The sequence below is a fragment of the Dipodomys merriami genome, unplaced genomic scaffold (assembly GCF_024711535.1).
Source record: "Dipodomys merriami isolate MVZ:Mamm:240054 unplaced genomic scaffold, mDipMer1.0.p SCAF_28, whole genome shotgun sequence".
NCBI classification, from domain to species: Eukaryota; Metazoa; Chordata; class Mammalia; order Rodentia; family Heteromyidae; genus Dipodomys; species Dipodomys merriami.
Genome location: NW_027204270.1, coordinates 20,153,835 through 20,174,110, shown reverse-complemented (window position 1 = coordinate 20,174,110; position 20,276 = coordinate 20,153,835). Strand labels below are relative to the sequence as shown.

Sequence of the window (20,276 nt, the reverse complement as noted above, 5' to 3'; positions counted from 1 at the left end):
CAGTGAGGTTTGTAGACTGTCCACCCAGTGCCACAGGCCAGTCAGATACAGATGTGCCCAAGTTGAATGTAGCCCTTCCCCCGCTACCATCTCTGGAAAGAGAGCCAAGTCTTAAAATGGTCTCTTTTGTAAATTAAAATTCAGGAGAATTAAACCCCCTGCTTAATATTCAAAACTCACCTTCCCATTCCCAGCAATGGTGGCTCAAGCCTGTAATCCTAGCTACTCAGGAGGCTGAGATCTGAGGGTCATGGTTCGAAGCCAGCCTGGGCAGGAAAGACTGTGAGATTCTAATCTCCCAATTAACCACCAAAAAAAAGCTGGAGGCTCAAGTGGAAGAGTGCCAGCCTTAAGCACATGAGCTTAGGGGCATCACCCAGTCTCTGGATTTAATCCTCAAGCCTCTCTCTCTCTCTCTCTCTCTCTCTCTCTCTCTCTCTCTCTCTCTCTCTCACACACACACACACACACACACACACCATAATCACCTTTCCAGATTCTTTACTGTGCTAGGTGCAAATCACCCAGATACCTTGATGACACAGAGGCCCTCCCACAGGCTGAGAAGTGGGGTATATTTTTTGGAATGGGTGAGATTTCTTCACAACCTAGAGTTAGGATGTATTCTGCACCAAAAAGCCTCACTTTTAAATAAAAGCCCCAACATTTATATAATGTATATTTATATAGATGATAAATTATGTATGAATGTATATAAATTATACATGTATATTAAATAATATATAAAATCACAGTGCTAGCCTCACATTCCCGTCTTATTTGGAGTTGTCTGAAGACAGACTGGCAAACACGGGTGTGGTCGTAGCAGGTTAGTGTGCATGTTTGGCTGTGCCCCCTCAAGTCAGAGGGTAACCCCAGTCTCTCAGAGCATTCTTCGGCTGAGATAGGCTTTGAGTGGAGTTACAATGAGGTCACAGAAGGGAGAAATGTGGAGTCAAATAGACAGACAGACAGACAGACAGACAGACAGATCATAGTGAAAACCAAGCATCTTAAGCCACCACCCTCAGGAACTTAGAGGGATGTTCTTAACACATGTCCTCAGCTCAAAGCCTCTTCCCTGGAGTGGGGACCAGGGCTCGTGCTTCATAGGCTGTGGGACTAGAGACCTTGTTCTAAATAAAATGATGCAAAATGATTTGTGCACACAGACATCTTCCAGGAGGTGTCAGGGCACTGAGCTGTTCCCCTTAGCACTGGTGTTTCTCAGGAGGCAATTGGCAAAGGCAGAAAATACTGTGAGGGTTATTTGATGAATCCCACTTGGGACCAGCGGCACATGGAACTGGGTGATCTTCTAGCTATATTGCCTAGAAACTACAGTGTCGTCTAGGCCAGCAAGCATCCTGCCAGCTGTTGTTCGAGCATCAGGTGGCTACTGAGAGATGCAACCTCCTTGGCTTCATCTCTAATATTTCAAATGCACTTGGAAAAAAAATTGTAAGTGGAATTTAATGAGCCCCCTCTGACTCTAAGCTTGGGAAAAAAAATTTTTTTTAAAGATGGGATCCATTTCCAGCTTGAAGTGAAATCACAGGCAAAACAACTTTGCCCAGTTTAACTCTTAATGGCCTCCCTTGGGAAAGCTTTATCATTTTGTGCCTGCCTCCAATTTGTAAAGTCTCTCATGCAAATAGGAGCCACAGCAGGCTCTAGCCACAGCAGACATCCAGGAGATATGGGGCAGAGGGCAGCCCCCACCCCAGCAGCAACTATCTCCTAGTCTTCCATCCATATTCCTTCCTTCCCATCCATTCCCACCGCCATCCCTCGGGCCTCATCTTGCAATTCTGCTGGGTTTGAGGAAGGGGCTGTGACTTTAGGATAGACACACATGGGAGCAGCCACAAGGTCCAGTCATTGTTATGGCAGGTGCAGAAGCATGAAAACGATCCAAACACCACATCTCCACATCATACAAACCCCAGGTACTAAGTGCAGGTGAAGCAGGGTGGGCTGCTTGGACTTGGAAAGGAGAGTGTGGGAAGAAGAAGATTGGCTGCTGTTCACCCCAGGTGTTATTCAAAACACAATTCTGGCTCCCTCAAGAGGCCTAGGCCCTGGCATGGGGTCATAGCTCATACAGATGTCCATCATATGTGTCCAATAGAAATATTATTAGTCCCTGAAAAAGATGTGAGCCAGATTCAGACTTACTAGTGAATCTGTGCTGGGATAAGAGTTTAGTGTTTTGAGGGAGTGTACAGTTACAGAACTGAAAGCAAACTGCAAGATCATGGAGTCTCTGAACCTGCAGAGCTGGAAGTGGGCTGGATGTGTTAGGACAGGTGTGTTCTGAGAACCAATTGAAAGAATTGAACCAACCAATTGAAGAGAGATAAACAGACAGACCACAGTGTTAGTTATAGACAGAGATGGAGACAGAGAATAAGGAATTTATTGTAAATACTTGTGATTATGGAGGCTGAAAAGCCCCCAAAATCTACAGTTGTTAAGCCCAGAGACCCAGGAGAGAAGGTGGCAGAATTCTAGTTCAAGTCCAAAGGCCCAGGAACCAGATGAACATATGTGTGTGAGTTCTATTCCTAACTCCAAATCCAAACCCAAGGGCAAGAGAAGAGGATCCTCCATCTTGGAGACACTCAGAAATCATTGTCTCTTCTTTTCTCAGACCTCCAGTCCTTAATCTAGACTCTCAGGAGATGGGGGAAGGCTGCTTATTCCATTCACCCATTTGATGTCCATCTCACTCAACAATACTCTCACAGTCTTAACCAGAATATGTCTAAGCAAATATCTGGGCACCCTGTAACCCAGTCAAGTTGATACATAAAGTTAACCCTCACTCTAGAGAGCCAGGCTTAGAACTGAGCAGGATTCAAGATCGATCACAGTGAAGATCAAGTAATAGGAGTCCCAACCCTGACTTCAAAGCAAGAAATTCTGGTGGGCCTTTCGCCATGGCAACAGGTGATGACTAGCCCTCAGAAGGAAGCATCCAACCAGCTAAGCTTAGGTGATGGGCTCACCTCTGCCCATACAGAGATGCTCTACAGACCAGGGACCCATTTCTTCTGTTTTCCAATTGCAGGGCTGTTATCCACAATTTGCCTTCTCCCCAGAACCATTCATAAGTGAAGAATTGGTATGCTTCAGGATAATTGATATGCTTCAGATGCTTCAGGAAGTAAGGATACTGCCTGAGAAGGCAACACAGACATAGAGAACAAAAGCATACATGCCACATATCCATGAAAATATGGGACACCATTCCTGCACAGGAGAAGCTGAAAATTCATAACATCCTACAAAACGTGATGAAGAACTAAGGCAGATCTCTACGTATCCTACCAGTATAATAAAGTGCTCAGTTGTACGTAACAGACAGATACAGATTGGGCACTTGGAACACTACTGTGGCTGGAGGAAGATGTCAGAGCCGGTGGATGGCGGAGGGAAGGTTGACCAGAAGGCAAAATCGATCTGGGTTGAAAGATGAACAGTAGACATTCCTCAGCAGTAGGTAGATGAGGAAAGTCAAGAGGGAAGGGGAGGGGGAGAGTGACTTGAACAGATGAATGAATGCCACAGGCCTCCCCTTGTTTGAATCTCCATTATTCCCTTGGTGGAAATGCACACTTCATTTTGATGCCTTGGAGTCTTGTTCTCTGAAAAGGGGAAAGTAAATTCCCTCCTAATGGGGGAAAGGGAAGCAATTCCTGCCTGGTTGGATGTGGCAAGTCAGGGAAAGTACCTGCTGTGTTGTTGGCACTCGATATCTGGCCATAGTTACTGATCTTGTTCTCTTCCTTTTCAAGTCTCCCTCCTTTATATTAAATTACACTGGCTGATGAATAGGACTAAGCTTTTAGAGCTTGAGAAATAAACAAGACAGATCCGTGTTTTATCTCTTATTACAATATTCCTTTGGCTCCCTGATTAGTTTTGTGGTTGTTTGTTTTTGTAATGTTGAGGATCAAACTCATGGCCTCTTGCATGCAAGACAACAACCTTACCCCTGAGCTAAATTTCCTCGTATCTGCTAGGTGTGTGTGTGTGTGTGTGTGTGTGTGTGTGTGTGTGTGTGTGTGTGTGTGTGTGTGTGTGTGTAGCCACAGCTCCACTTCTGGCATTTGGGTATTTATTTGGAGATAAGAGTTTCATGCAGGAGTGCCTGACATGTAACTGTAACCCCTCTGTATATCACCTTTATTACAGCAATGAAAATTTTTAAATAAATAACCATTTTTTTAAGTTTCATGCACTTTCCTACCCGGGCCAACTTTAAGCTGTGATCCTCAGATCTCAGCCTTCTGAGTAGCTAGGATGACAGGTGTGAGCCGCTGGCATCTGGCTTCAGATCTGTTTTTTAGCAAATACAGAAAGTTCATGTGTCCATTACTTCACCCTGCCCCGTGTGCCATGCAGAGGTAGTTGGTGCCCACCTGTCTCACTGGGAAGCCTGCCCTGGCATACATCCTCTGAGCTTCTTTTTTCCTTCCTTGGAAGGACTTTCCTAGAACCTCTGGCAAACTCAGGCATCTCTTTAACACATCTGGTCACAGGAGCTCATGTCATTCTCTCTTCTTTCAAGCACGGCTTTTCTTTGACCCAAGAGAATTCATTTACCTAATCATGGTCTAAGCTGAGCAACAAGAACAGTCAAGAAACTCCCCAGTCCCAGGAATCAATCCCAGTGGACCTTTGGGATGTGAACTTGGGGCTGCACAGGGCTCTGGGGAGGGGTCAACTGGCATGGGACAGAGGCAGGATGCAGAGTGGAGAGTGGAATGGAGGGCAGAGTGGCACTGGTGCACGGTAACCAATCAGATTTGTGAACACTCACCCTAAGCTCTCTTCCTCACTTGTGCAGCTGCTCCAGCTGAGTTACAATCAGCCCAAATTCAACTGGAGGAGGATGGACCTTTGGGGCGTGGGGTGGGGGGCAAGGGGCACCCAAGAGTCTCAAGAAAAATCTTTTCCTGATGCCCATCACCGGGGTCACAGACTTAAATGCCTACAAGGGCCAGACAACCAATGATAATGAGCAGTGCAGGCCAGGAGTAAATGCTTTCTGATTCCTAACCTTTTCTAAATGTGCACCTCTTTTAGTCTGCTTTTAATTTCTCCCCTTTTGATAGGATAAGAGTAGAAAAAAATATTTCTCTATTATGAGACTTGTTAAAAGTGTTCCTCTAAAGCCACAGTATAAAAGTAATAATTTAGAGTGCAAATTTTCAATTACAACTTAATTAAAAACAATAACATCAACAACTACCACATGGCACACACCAGATTTAGTCTTAAGAATAAAAGTGCTTAGTCTGAGACATCTGATCTACCAAGGATGTCAAGAGCATTCAACCATGTACATTCTGTATTCAAGTAGCCTATCTATCATAAGCCCAGACCAGAGAAAAATGGAGGAAAGAGGGGAAGAGGGTGAGGGAAGAGGGAGGAAAGGAATGCCATAAAACTATTACCATGCCCAACAAAGACATCAATTTTATAGAACATAATTTCAAAACAGTGTCCTAGTGAGGTTCTAGAATATTCCAAGTGCAATGAGCCCTTGCCTTCTACTGGATAATAGGGTAGATAAAGATAAGAAGAATGTCTTCTGTGGAGCCTTACAGAACTAAGATATTTGGTGTTAATTTTCTCATTGTGGAGCAGGGGGCTGGGAAGGAAGTATTAAGTTCCTCCTCACAGAATGAAAGCAGAAGGGTTTGGTTGATGATTTCTGTTTGTTTCATTTTGTTTTGTTTCATTGAGTGTTTTTTTAGTAAGTCATGGAAATCTAGAGAACATTTAAAAGAAATGCCTGTAATAGTTTTCTTCTAATGATGAAAAGACACTTAACAGTTTATATTTTATATGCCACTTAGTATCTTCACCAACCATATATCCACTCCATTGACATAAAAATATCAAGTTCCAGTTCTCTGCTGAGAATATCCTCCCTGTTTATCCCTGTTTCTCTCTTCTACAAGATTCCAATAAACTACTGAAGGACACAGATGCTATTCCCTTCATTTTTTGAATTCCCAAAATCGTCAGGAGCCAGTACGTGTGTATTTATCTCTCTCCCACTCAACAGGCACCGTCTTTCTTCTTTCTTATAGTTAAGAAGGAACCTGTGATTATTTCTTGACTGAATACATGCATAAATGACTCCTACTAGCTATGGGGCAAATACATTATTGAGGCTGGTTCACTGACAAATAAATCACTGGTTCCTCTTTGTGTTTTGGTGTAAAATAGAAGGAGTTAGCTGGGTGCTGGTGGCTCACACCTGCAATCCTGGCTACTCAGGAGGCTGAGATCTAAGGATCTCAGTTCAAAGCCATCCTAGGCAGAAAAAGTCTGTGAGACTCTTAACTCCAATTAACCACCAGAAAACCAGAAAGTGGAGCTGTGGCTCCAAGTGGTAGAACTCTAGTCTTGAGCAAAAGAAATCAGGGACAGTGCCCAACCCCTAAGTTCAAGTCCCATGACTCACAAAAAAATAAATAAGAGTCCTGTCTCCTCTGGGCTGTGAGGATTCTAAGATACTTGATCTTAGAAGAAAATAGAAAGGTGTGTATCTGTTATCTGTTGTTGTATTGTACATGCCTTCTAACTTAGTGGCTTAAAACAATACCCATGCATTGTTTCCACTATCTACAAGGGGCTTAGATAGATGCCTTAGGCTTGGGATCTGTCAAGAGGCTCAACTGGGCTAGAGGTAGGAAGGCTCGGTGCCCCCTCCTGGGCCTTTCCACAAATCTGGTCAGGATTAAGAAGTAGGTCTCCCAGAGACAGCCATCCAAGAAGAGAGAGGCCAAGACAGAGCCAAAGTTCCCTAAAATGCAGTGCCAGAATGGGAGGGAAAAACACAGGCACGGAGTGGAGGTGCCCACCGCCAGGGCCCTCGTGGAGGCTGTGTTCGGTAAATGAGGGTATCCAGTGTTCAGTGCTGTTTTCAAAGATGTCAAGGCCTCCTGTCTTGGAAATTTACCAAGTTCTCTTTTTCTACTAAGATTGAGAATGTTTGCTTATTTCTGCCAACATGAACAGTTATCTGAAAGAGTCAACAATTCCCTAAGTATATCTAACCTGTTCCGTTCTAGTCCATGAAAAACATCTAATAATAGTAGTTCATGTTCTCTCCAATCTCACAGGGACAGCTTAAGGCTTTTTTTAAGTACAAGAATGCTTTAGGAATGAGCTAGTCATGCAAATATGATGAGTTACTCAAACTAGTGGTCTGGGTAAGGGACTAGGCATCTGCAATGGTGCCTTTCTGTAAGCTCTGTTGAACTCAAATGTTGGTGCAGAAGAAAGAGATCCAGTTGGGCTGGGGATATGGCTTAGTGGTAGAGTGCCTGCCTAGCATGCATGAAGCCCTGGGTTTGATTCCTTAGTACCACATAAAAGGGGTGGGGGGAAGCTGTGGCTCAAGTGGTAGAGTACGAGCCCTGAGCACAGAGAGGCTCAGGGATAGAGCCCAAGCCTTGAGTTCAAGCCCTAGGGCCAGCAAAAAAAAAAAAAAGATCCATTTAGAATGACTCATAGTAGATGGTTGTTGAATGAATGACAAGCCAGGAGTCCGATAACAATCTCACCAAATACAAGTCTTCCTCTGGTTGGGTCCTGGGTATTGGTCTTGTCTCTCAAGAGTAGAGTTAAAAATGAATATTGTGGGACTGGGAAGGTGGCTCAGTGGTTGAGTGCTTGCCTTGCATTGCATGAGGCCCTGGGTTCAATTCCTTAGCACCACATAAGCATAAAAAGCCAGAAGTGGTGCTGTGGCTAGCCTTGAACTGAAGTGTTGAGCGACAGTGCCCAGGCCTAGAGTTCAGGCCCCACAACAGATGCTCAAAAACATGAATATTGCCATAAAAACTTTCAGGACAAACAGTGAGTTGAAAACTCTTTATGAGATGCCCAGTTATGTGTTCATATAAATATAAGTTCCTGAACTTCCCCTGGGACCTCATCAAAGTTCAGGACAATTTAAGTTTGTTTCAATCTCCCCTGACAGCCTATGGGGGGGGGGGGTCTCTCTTACACTGCACCTGGCTGGGTGATTAGTGGGCATACAATCCATATTTATTTGATAAATTAATACATGAATGAGGAAGCAACCCCCAAATCGCATCTCAGTCTGTGAAGGGTATTAAATTGGCCAACTCTGAAAAATCCCAACCCAAGGAAGACGGTTGCTATAACAACCCCACTTGTGCTACAGAACCTTCCCCTCCTCCCCCCAAACCCTGGTCAAACTGGGTGGCCTGCCTCTTGCTTCCTGCCTAGCAGCTCTGGTGACTGGACTCTCCCAGGCTGTGGCCCATTTCCTTAGCTTAAATCCGGAGGGAAACAGGCACTCCTGGTATGTGATTGCCCCCGCTCCCAGACAGCAGGTTCCTCTGTAAACTTCCCAGTGATCCCAGGCCTCCGGCTGCCATGGGAGTTAGTGTGTACAAGTGTGTGCATGCAAGCTTGTGCTCACATGGACTGGGGCGTGAGGGTGCCAACCTGAGTGAGGTCTCTTTTCTAACTTCTTCTGTGTGTTATTCTGCAGTGAGCCCCAGATCTTTGATTCATATGAAGCAGACCTCATAAGCAAGGAGAAGAAAATGAAAGCCAACCTGCACACTCTCTCCCTACTCACATTAACAGGGAGAAGAGGTTTAGGTTAAGATGTCACATCGTGGGTGGGTTTTTTTTTAATCTCTTATACCAATCCCAATCAATTGTTATTGGCTGCCTTAGACTGCCGTGTCACGAAAGACATAGAGGCTGAGTTCCAGCTCGGGGGAAAGCATGACACAATCGATTAATAGTGTCTGCCACAGGCACACATAGAAGGGTGACTAGAGAAACTCACCGGCAACACTAAGCAACAGCAGGAGATGGTGCCCAGCACCCTTCAGCAATGGCAGAACCAGTATCTGGCCTCCAAGGACCAACAAGGTTGCTTGTCTACTACAACATGGACACATGGGGTAGAGAGTAAGGGGAGTCTGTTCACTGGGAGACACCATCTGACCAAGATCCCATGATACATAGTCTTGCTTCTGTCTTTCCAACAGAACCCCAGGCTGGATGTTTGAGCCTTCCTGTCTCACCAGCCTGCCCCTCAGCCTTTCTGCCTGGTCTGAGGCCTTGTTCATTTTCATGCCAAGTGTGCAGGTCCTTCTGGCTGCCCCAAGCCCAACTGGCAGGACCCTTAAGCCAGAGCACATTGGTGAGGCTCTGCCTTGAAGCAGTTTGTTCTGTTGGCTTCTCTGTCTGGCTCTCCTCTCTCTCCAAAGAGCACTGACACAGGAGCAGCATCTTGGGCTGTAACAAGGGCCTGGGCCTTGTTCTGGGGGCTGTACCTGGCCTGTAGATAGCCAATCAGCCCTTTTTCACTGAGGTAAAGGAATGCTCCTCTCCTACCGTCTCCTCCCTAATGTCCTTCCACACCCTGCCCCGACACCTCTTTACCCCACATGCCAAGACGCATGAAGAAGACGATCAGTCCCTTCTTCACCAAGACCCACTTTGCAGAATACCAGACACAGGGCCATTGAAGGAAAACAGACACACACAGGTTGTGCTTGAATTGCTTCGGACCAGAGGTGGGGTTTTTTTTAGATTTCTTTATTTATTTATAGGATTGCAGAATGCTTACCTGGGCGTAAATAACGATCTTGAGAATAGGACCCATGTTCAAACATAAAATTTGTCTTTCATAACTACACCAGCAGGTAATTTTTTAAAACAACTTAATAATTTAGTGATTTCATGCACCAAACAAAGTTTTATGGCGTGAGATCTTCTTTCTGCTCGTGGCCTTTCAGGACTCAGAGAGTTATGGAGGTAGGAGCATTTTGGATTTCGGATTTGGGGAGTGGAGCTTGGTCAACCTGCATTTCCTTTTCTCTATGACATCTTCGTGGTTCTCCAGGAACATTCTTGACTCATCTGATCTCACGGAGGCACAGCACATCCTTGAGTTTGGCCAGGGTGTGGTAGAGACTTTGCCAGAGGCCGTGCAGCGAACCAAGGGCAGAACAAGCGCGGAACACCAGGACCCAATGTCATGGTCTTCTCACTGCAGCCTGGCCACCTGATGTGGCCTGCCATCTGCCACCCCTGTCACGGCACAGTGATGCTCGGGCCAGCTCTGGGCCTGGTGGAAGTGGTCATTGCTGTCTGTAAGGAAATCCTGCAGCCTCACTGATGTCTGGGATCCAGCAACAGGGTCTGCTGTCCCTTTTTTCCTGGGTTCAAAATTCCCACAAGGAATACCGCCTTACAATCACCACACGCCAGCCGGAAGTGGTTTATTTTAATGTCCTCTCCTGGACTGAAGGCACCAAAACAAGACCCAAAGCCAGTTCAGGCAGCCAGGGGTGCTGAATGGCTGGGTAGAGCCGAGGCACAAATGGGGCCTTGCCCTGATGGCTGTCAGCCAGGGGTGCCCCAAAACCTGGGGATTACTGAGCTTCAGGTACCATTGTGCTCCCATGGTTCCACCAAACACCAAGTAGTTCTTCTCTATGGAGAGAAAATGGGGGAGGGAGGGAGAGGGAGAAGGAGAAGGAGGGAGCTAGAGAGCAACAGAGGAGGAAAAGGGAAGGAAGGAGAGGAAAAAGGAAGGGAAGGGAGGAGAGGAGAGGAGAAGGGAGGGGAGAGGAGGGGAAGAGAAGAGAGGAGAGAAGAGGAGAGGAGAGAAGAGGAGAGGGGAGGGGAGGGGAGGGGAGGGGAGGGGAGGGGAGGGGAGGGGAGGGGAGGGGAGGGACTACACTACATTAAGTTCCCAAGGGACTGAGATGTGGTCACCAGGATTCCATCTAGAGGTAGCACGAAGCTGTAAACCTACACCCCACACACACCATATATACCACACCCACACCCTACACACCACACCCACATACACACCATACCACACACACACACACACACACACACACACACACACACACACACACACACACACACACACACACACACACACACACACACACACACACACACACACACACACACACACACACACACACACACACACACACACACACACACACACACACACACACACACACACACCCCTCTGGCAAGAGCGAGATTCTTTACCATACTTACTTCTGTGAAGGTACTTCCTGTCTTCCAGCCTCAGACAGGTGATGAATGAGAATGCGTGCTGCTGCTTCAAGGGAAGGGAGGGCTCTTGCCAACCAGAGTGCATGTGTCACGTCTGGAGAGACAGGCAAACTAAGCAAATTATTGAGTATGTCACCCCCAACAAGTTCTGAAGGGCTGAGGCAGGGGCTCGAATTATGTGCCCCCCCATAAAAATGGGAGACAAATCCAATAACAATAGCACACACAGATTAACATGATCAAAGTCCCACTGTCCTCCGAGGAGCTCTGGCAGATATTTTTCCTAGCCCTGTCTCATGGTGACCCCAGCCTTCCCAGAGCTGTAACTAGCAGCCCTGCTGGTTCTGGAAAGTTCCTTCTGAGAGTCTGAGGAGGCCCTTGCGAGGTCTTGGTTTATAACAGTTAAATCTAAGAAATCCCAGTTGACTCACGTGTCTGAAGCATCTCTGTGTTGACCAAGCAGAGCAGGGCAGGAATCAAAGCCCTGGACCTGGAGGAGAGGAGGACGTAGACTCCAGGGGGCTTTGTGACATCAGCACGAAGCAGGACCTAAACACATCCTGTTCCCCCCTGAGCTGCCAATCACCTGTGACGGAGCCCAGCTCACAAACCGGAAGCTGTGGAGACAGCACCGCCCACCCACATGGGTTACTTGGCTTATGAGAGAGTGCAGAAATAAATACGTGTTTTACATGAAAACCCCAACTGCTCTTAAAAAGTCTGGCAATACTAGACGTGGGTCCCCCAGGGCAACAAAGTGAGCTTCCTCTCCAGACATGACAGATACTCTCTGGTTTGCATAAATCATAAATCATCCCCTCTGCCCTTCCCAGAGCAGTCGTTTGTTCTCATTACCTGCCTGGGTGGCCCTGACTGGCACATGAGTCCTGGTAGAAAAGAAGTTTCCAGTATAGCAGAGTGTGCACCCTACCCATGGTTTAAAATGCCACCACTGCAGTACAATAGCTTGTGGCCAGTGGGTCAGGATATCAACAAGGCTTGAATAGACATTTCTCTGTTTCCCATGGCATCTGAAAAGAGCATCAGAAGAGTCTGTCAGCTGCTGATGTGCCAGTAGAAAAGCTAACATGCGGGCTCCACACAGCTTCAATCCAAAGTGTGGTGCTTGGTGGAGATGGCTGGAGGGCTGGGCTCTGTTGGATTCTCACCCCAGATCATCGACATGTGCCTTCCACAGCCCGGCATGGAAGACACAAGGTAGGAATGGTGTGGTGGCTCAGGGTTCCCAGATCAAACATTCCACAATGCCAAGCCAAAGCCACAGGCTTCCTTGAGACCTAGTCTCAGAGAACCGTGTCATTTCTGTCATATTTTATTAAGTGAGTCTCTAGGGCCAGCCTGGTCTTGGAGAAAGCAATTAGACTCAACAGAAGGAATGAGAAAGAATCTATTTCATCTGTAAGCTAACTGGTCTATAATTCAAATTCTCTCCCAAATTAGGAGATAAGAGATTAGTTCAAATAAGGAGTATCTGGTGGATGATAATAATAAAAATGATGTCTTTGTCCCTGGAGTGAAAAGTCAGTTTTCTATAGATGTCCTTTTTGACATGCAGTGTCACATGGGATTCTTTGTGTTCCAGAAAACTGAACATCAAGCTTTTATGAGAAAGAAAATAAATAAAAGAACACCAATAAAAGTAACTACACAGGCAAATATAAAAGGCAGCAAAAATGGATTTTTGTACTTATTTTTTATCTCCTATCTAATTTAAAAGACAACCACATAAAGCAATGATGATAAAACTATCAATGCCTTATGATATGTAAATATGTAATTTGTATTACAGTAATTGTACAAAGGAGGGAATGGTACTTTATTTGAAGTAGTGTTTCTGTTTACTATTAAGATTAAGCTAACACTTGTTTGACTTATATTGTCTTACATTAAGATGCTAATTACAATCCCCATGACAACCACTAAGAAAATATCTTCACATATATTGTTGGAGAAATAACAAGGTTAGAATAACAGAAAATGTCAACTTGACACAAAAAGAGTCAGAAATCAAGGAACAGAGTCTATAAAAGACATAAGAAATACAGATAATAAATCACAAAATGGCAGGTGTAAATCCTACTTTATTTACAGTAATTATGCTTATAACGTTACATTAAATGCAAATGAATTAAACACTCCAATCAAAGAGCAGAAGGATCAACAGTGTGAGAGGTTTTTTTTTAATGACCTAACTATGTGCAGTCTATAAGTGAAACATTTTAGATTCATAGATGCAAACAGCTTAAAAAGTAGAAAAAAAGTGCTGGGAGGGTGACTCACTGGTACAGTGCTTGTCTTGCATGCATGAGGCCCTGGGTTCAATTCCTCAGCACCACGTAAGCAAAAAAAGCTGGAAGTGGTGCTATGGCTCAAGTGGTAGAATGCTAGCCTTGAGCTGAAGAACTGAGGAACAGTGCCCAGGCCCAGTGTTCAGGCCCCATGCCTGACTTAAAAAAAAGTAGAAAAAGAAAGACTTAGTTCGTGTATGCAAAAAGCCAAAAGGTAGTTTTATATTAACTATAGTTGGATCCAGGAGTTCAAAACCATCTTCCTCACCTACACTTTCTTCAGTGTTAGCTGCACACTTGCATGTTTCTGCCTCTCCTCATGGCTCTTGGAAACTTTAGGCTGAACAACTCTAATGGAAAACAAGTTGCTTTTCTTTACTACCCTGAGTTGAGTCTCATTGGGTTCATGTTCACACAAAAATCACATACTCTGATACAGATTCCGAGGCAGTTTGCTTTATCTTCCCCAGAACAATATGGCCTAACAGTGGGTAGGAAATTCTACATTGAAGACTAGGCAAAAAAAAAAAAGCAAAAAGTAAGAGCCCATTACAGATGTATTGGGTCAACTTAGGTTAGATGTTTTCTTGGGTGGGGGGGCGGGGGAAGCCAGTGCTGGTGGCTCACTCCTATAATCCTAGCTACTCAGGAGGCTGAGATCTGAGAATGGCAGTTTGAAGCAAGTCCCGGCAGGAAGATCTGTAAGATTCTTATCCTCAATATCCACAAGAGAAAAAAAAAGCAAAACTAAATGAATTATGAAGGATTTGTATTGTTTTTAGGTTTGTGTTTTAATTATCCAGGACTTTCTGCAGTATTAAAATATATATACTCTTTTTTAACTCCCAGGATGAGTAGGATATTCTTAAGTTGAGTTTTGGGAAATGGGGAACGGGAATATGTGATCTCACATCCTGGAGCACCTGCTGTGTCCAGCACCCTCCCCCCGCCCCTTGACCTAACCAGTCTCCCTTCAGCTGTGAAACCCTATGAACCAGGAATGATGCTAAGCCTCTTAAAGATGGAGAGACCAGGCACAAGGAGATCAGCTGTCCCTCTTGCAAGCAATAGAGTCTGAATTCAGGAATCCTTCGTTCTGGTGCACGGCCTATGTGCTATCTTGCAGTATGCAATAGCTGTGTGTCTGCCTAGTGTCCATTCTTGAGGGGGAGCTGGGAAGAAGCCAGGGACCTGCCCAGCATGAAATTAGACTTCGCTGTGAATCGGGGCTAGCCAGGAAGATTGAAGAGTGAACCTGCAAAGTCCAGAGGCAGAGAAAATCAGCTTTTGCTTTACTGGAAAATGGCTTCAGCTTCAGAGTCCAACTGTTAGTGGTTTGGATAATTTGCAGGTCTCTCCTTTGCCTGCCCAGGCCTCCCTGAGGGGCAGTGTGGGGAGCAGTTGGTCAGGGGGTCCCCTCTTGGTGATGGCTCTTGATGTTACCTTTATTTGCCTTTGTATTCCAGCTTGCAACACATCAAAAGTCCATGGCTGACTTTCCTCTTTCTATTTGTTTTGCTTCATCTTTGGTGGAAGTTGATAGCTAATGTAGAAAGCAGATAGCTCCCGTTCATCTATACCTTTACTTGGGAAAAAAAAAAACCAACAATGAAACAGAAACAGAAACAAGGAAAAGGCAGCAAATTCCATAACGTGTTCCACTGAACGCAAGGACACAGATAGCCGTACGAAGTGAGCTGTTGCTATGAGCTGATGCGGGGATGTGTGTCAGGCAAACCAAAGAAAAAGTCTACTAACATTCCCCCAATGAAATTAGACACCATCTTCTCTATCAAAATTGTGTAGCCAGCAGTCCAAAGACACAGCACTCTGCTGAAAGTAAAGTGGAGCATTTTTTAACAGGAATGGAAAGAAAACCACACACACACACACACACACACACACCTCCTCCACAGAGTACAAAGTAAACACTAGCAAGTTGGTTTTGTAGAAGTTATGAAACCTCTACCCTTCCTTTCCATTCCCTCCCATTCTTTTTTTCTGTATCAAATGAGAGGTTATTTTGCTAGCAGAAAACCGTTATTGTTGCTGAATTTGCTAAGAAAATTGGGCAATTTATCAGTGAAGATGGCAACAGCAACTCTCCAGGTTGTCGGAGGCGTTATTTGCCATCCTCTGAGGCATTAACACGTTGCAAAAAAAAAACCTTCCAGGTTGTGGGATGGCAATAATGAATTGTGCTGTCAGACGCAGGAAGGGAGATGGTGCTGGGTCTCCAGTGCCAGTCCCGGCAGAGACCAGGCATTTGTTGAAAAGAGTTAATGTTGTTGGATTCTCATTAGAATTAATAGTAGGTTACTCAGACACACACAAAAAACAATTCTGAACCTTATTCTACAAATATCTCCAGAAGATTTGGAACAAACAGGATTAAGTGACTATTTTCTCTGTTCTTGCTGGGTTTGCTCTTTCTTGTTGGCATTCCATGTTGTTTTTGGGGGGGCGGGGCAGGGAGGCTTTGAATAATGCCTGTTTTGTAAAGACACCAAGACATAGTGTCATGATTGGGAACAAACTGGATGATGGTATGGCGCTGATGGCGTGAACACTGTTTGGAAGGAATATAAGCAAGTCTGGTGGCTATAATGTCAAATGGCCAAGCTATTGTTTATTGGCCATTTTATAGGAACAAGTTCTTTTTTAAGCCCAATCGCTTACATAATTCGTAAATTGAAGACTTGAGAAGTGTCTGGCCAGGTACAATGACTAGAATAAGAATGCACGCTGCATCAAGACAGATAGCACAGCTTGAAAGCCCTGCTTGGAACCACGGGAATTGTAGACACAGGGAACATGGGGTGTCAGCTAGACGGATGGACTCCAGGCAGCCTTCCCATGCCCTCAAACACATCGTTGGCGTGTGGGGACAGCAAGAAGCTGTGGGGGAATTGAGTCCCATGCTGTCAGGGAATTGAGTCACACACATGGAAGAAGGCAGGAGGAAGAGAAACTCAGCACAGAGGAGTACACACCAAAGCTGACCAGGCTACGTTCACCATCCGATGGGCTAGGCTGGTCAGTCATGAGCTGTCCATCCTTCAGGCTCTTGGGAGAAAAACGTTGGTCTGAATATTGGGCTATTTATTTAAGTAGGAGAAATGTACTAGCTAATCTTGAGAGGGAAAGAGAGAGGGAGGAAACAGTGACAGAGAGACAGAAAAAGAGATATAGAGAAACAGGGAGAGAAAACAACAAAGAGACATAGGGACACAAGGACAGAGAGGAGAGAGAAACTGACAGTGACAGACAGAAAGACAGTGAGCAATAGAGAGACTGAGAAGGACAGATACACACACACACACACACACACACACACATACACACACACACAGAAAGACAAAGAGACATAGGGACACAGGACAGAAAGACAGAGAAAGAGACAGGGATTTTCCTGGGTAGGGAGATAGCTAGGTATTTCCAGGCTGGTGATATTTCCATTGCAACATAAATAAATAGTAGTTTTTCAGAAAGAACATTCCAGACACAGGGGATTCTCTAAGTTGGGAGCAAGCTTTCTAGAACTGAGGAAGGAAGGCTCCTGGGGCTGGAAAGGAAGAACAAGGGAGAGCATAGAAGGAAATCAGCAGGAACCAGATCCTACAGGACATTAAACTAAGACTCCTGACCTGCTTTCCCCCCCCCTCGACCCATGTTGGATCCTCTTCTACCCTGCTTCTTCCCAAGGTCCCCTGCATGACAGGGAGAGCAGGCTTTCAGCTGAGACTTGGGTCTGGAAGTTCCTGAGGAGGCCCGCTTCCAGGAGCGATGTCATTTTCTTCAGAAGCTTTTAAGCAAGCTGAATATGTCCTTTCTGCATTGATGTATTAATGGTTACAATCTATAGGAAATCATTGTCAGCAATTATTGCTATATCAAGCAAAGTAATTACCAAGACAATTTTGGGAAGCTCTTGGCTACATACAATTCATTCCCTATTGTCTACCTTCTGCTGGTCATTGCACAATGTCACAGAGCAACTAGGTGGAAAAAAAACATATTTAATCTAATAAAGGTCGCCCTCCTGTCTCTCCCACTCCGTGACACACCATTTACCGAACCATCCATTCATGTCCCCAAGAACAAAAGAGGGGCCCTGCCAAGCATAGGAATGATAAAGTTCAGTTGGAAATTAGGGAAGAAATTGCAAAACTGTTTGAGGCCAGGGGCACCATTGTGCACAGAAATCAATAGCTGTCAGCCAACGAGGGAAAGGGGGAATGAGTACACCCAATAAATAACACTGAGAAGGGAATTGGGACTAAAGCATTCCATCAAGCAGCGAGTAGGGCACCAGGTCTGGAGTTCTCACATGGCTCTAAGGGTGGCCAAGCTGTGGATGGCTGCACTTGTGAAATGTCAGTTGACTCCTCTTCATGATGGAAAAGTCAAGCACCTGCCTGGTGGCTTCTAGGGAAGAGAATGTGAAGTAAATGTTCAAACCAAAAACATCACCAGCTGGATACCAGTGACTCATGCCTATAATCCCAGCTACTCTGGAGGCTGAGATTTGAGGATCGCAGTTTGAAGCAAGACAGGGCAGGCAAGTCCTTGAGAGTCTTACTCTCCAGTTAACCATTCATAACAAAACTAAACAAAATAAAACAAAAGCCAGAAGTGGAACTGTGTCTTTAAGTGTTAGCTTTGAGCAATAAAGTTCAGGGAAAGGGCCTAGGCCCTGAGTTCAAGCCTCAGGACCGACACAAAATAAGAAAGAAAGAAAGAAAAAAGCTTCAACCTCACTGAGTTTTTCTGCCTCTGTTTGAGTTTATCAAATCACAAAAGGCTGAGCATTGCCTGGAGGAGTCGGCCTTACTTTCTCAGACTGTCTGAGAAGATAAAGATAAAAAAAAAAATCCACAAAATTATTTAGTTTTAAAAAAGATGTCCGTTGGGCTTTCTTTTCCCTTCTCCTATCATTGCCAGTGAAATGAGTTCCTTCCAGCTTATGTTCAGAAAAGTTTAATTATTCACACATCCTCACAAGAGCCCTCCCCATATTTAAAAAAAAAAAGCCATCAAAGGGAATTCAGGATTATGGCTAACAGAAACTGAAATGCTGAATAGTTTATAGCATTTCTCACACTGCGTCATCTCTCCTCTTCATTAAATAAAACAGTCAAACATTTGATATACCTATCTTTGTTTCACTTTGTTTTGTTTTTCACTTTCTGTGCAGGTACTGGGACTTGAACACAGGGCCCGAGCACTGTCCTTTAACTCTTTCACTCAAGGCTAGTTAGTACTCTACCATTTGGGCCACAGCTCCACTGCCAGAATTTTGGTGGTTAATCAGAAATAGAGGGTTTCTAGACTTTCAGATCCAGGTTGGCTTTGAACTGTGATCCTCATATCTCATATGCCTCCTGAGTCGCTGGGATTACAGGTGTGAGCCATTGTCACCCCTCTTTCAGTGGGTTTTGGGGCAGACTTAAGAACAGTGTGTGACTAAGTGGCAGAGAGAGAGATGATGAGAGAGAATGAGTGTGACAAACGGGTACCATGAGGTTCTAGAGGTGAATGTGAGTTCTGTGTTGTAGCCCTGGTGATGGACCATACTCATGACTTCTGTCTCTGTGTGATTGTGCAAATACCACAGCCCACTTTGCAGTTGAAGACACTGAGGCCTCTTAAGGTTGGCTTCTCCTTTGAGAAGGTCATCAGCTGTAAGGTACAAAGTGGGATTGATCTGGGTCTAGAGCCTGGGCTTTTAATAATTTCCTCTATTTCCTCACCTATGTATCCATCCATCTGTCATCTATCCATTCATCTATCATCCATCTATCCATCTACCCATTCACTACCCATCCACCCATTCATCAATCCATATACCCATCCAACCATCCATCCATCTATTCATTTATCCATCCATTTATCTATCCAACCATCCATCCATCTACCCACCCATTTATCCATCCAACCATCCATCCATCCATCTATCTATCCCTTTATCTCTCCATCCACTCACTAAACAACCACCATTCACCATCTATCTGTCATGCAGTGCCTTCTGAGTCTTCTCACCTCATGACTCATTCATATTTCTCACCTCATGACTGTGCTCATGCTGTTCCCTTACCTGGAATTCCTTTCCTTTTCCCATTTCCTCAATTCATCCTTCCAGATTGCTTTCCTGGCAATGCCAGGCAGGATTAGACACTGGCTCAGATTTTCCATTTGTACCTGTTACAAATATTGCGATTGTCAGATCAGATACATGCCTTTAGACAGTGTGCTCATTGAAGGCCGTTTATCTCAGTTTCCCAAATGGAGTCCAGGACAAGGGAGGAGCTGCTAAAGGAGTACCTCATTGGGTCCGTGTGTAAAATCTTGTGGCTTTATCTCAGGCATATTCAACAGAAAGCTAGAATGGACTGTATCTTTAAGAGGACACAGAGCCCATGTTTCAGAATGTGTCACCATTCTCTGATCCCAGTCCTGATCCAAACAGTGTGTTCAAGAGTTCCAGGACACTAAACCACTTTTCCAAGCGTCTGTCACGAAGGTGACAGGCTGGCAGGAAATTCAATTCAGCAAACATTGGTAGAACAGCTAAAAGAGCTGAGTCCTCACTTTGAACACAGATGAGCGGGTGAGATCAGAACATCTCGTGTGCCCCAGGCATCCCTGAGCCCTGAGCTCAGGGAACAGGACGGAGGAGCAGCCTTCCCTGCCACAGAGCAGGGCGGCCGGCCATGCCTGGGACAAGGGCAGGGCACTCACCTGTGATCTGGCGGAGTAGCCACAGCCACCAACACCAAACTCACGGAGCCCCTGAAATGTGGCTGCACCCGCTCACCAAGCTCCATTGCTTCCTTCATTTCCTTGTAT

General features: G+C 45.2%; 1 protein-coding gene across 1 annotated transcript in view; it reads left to right on the top strand.

The window, feature by feature from the left end:
• The window catches only part of Kazn (kazrin, periplakin interacting protein), a 502,475-nt gene that overhangs the window by 149,776 nt on the left and 332,423 nt on the right, over positions 1-20,276 (top strand). The gene's annotated exons all lie outside the window — the stretch shown is intronic.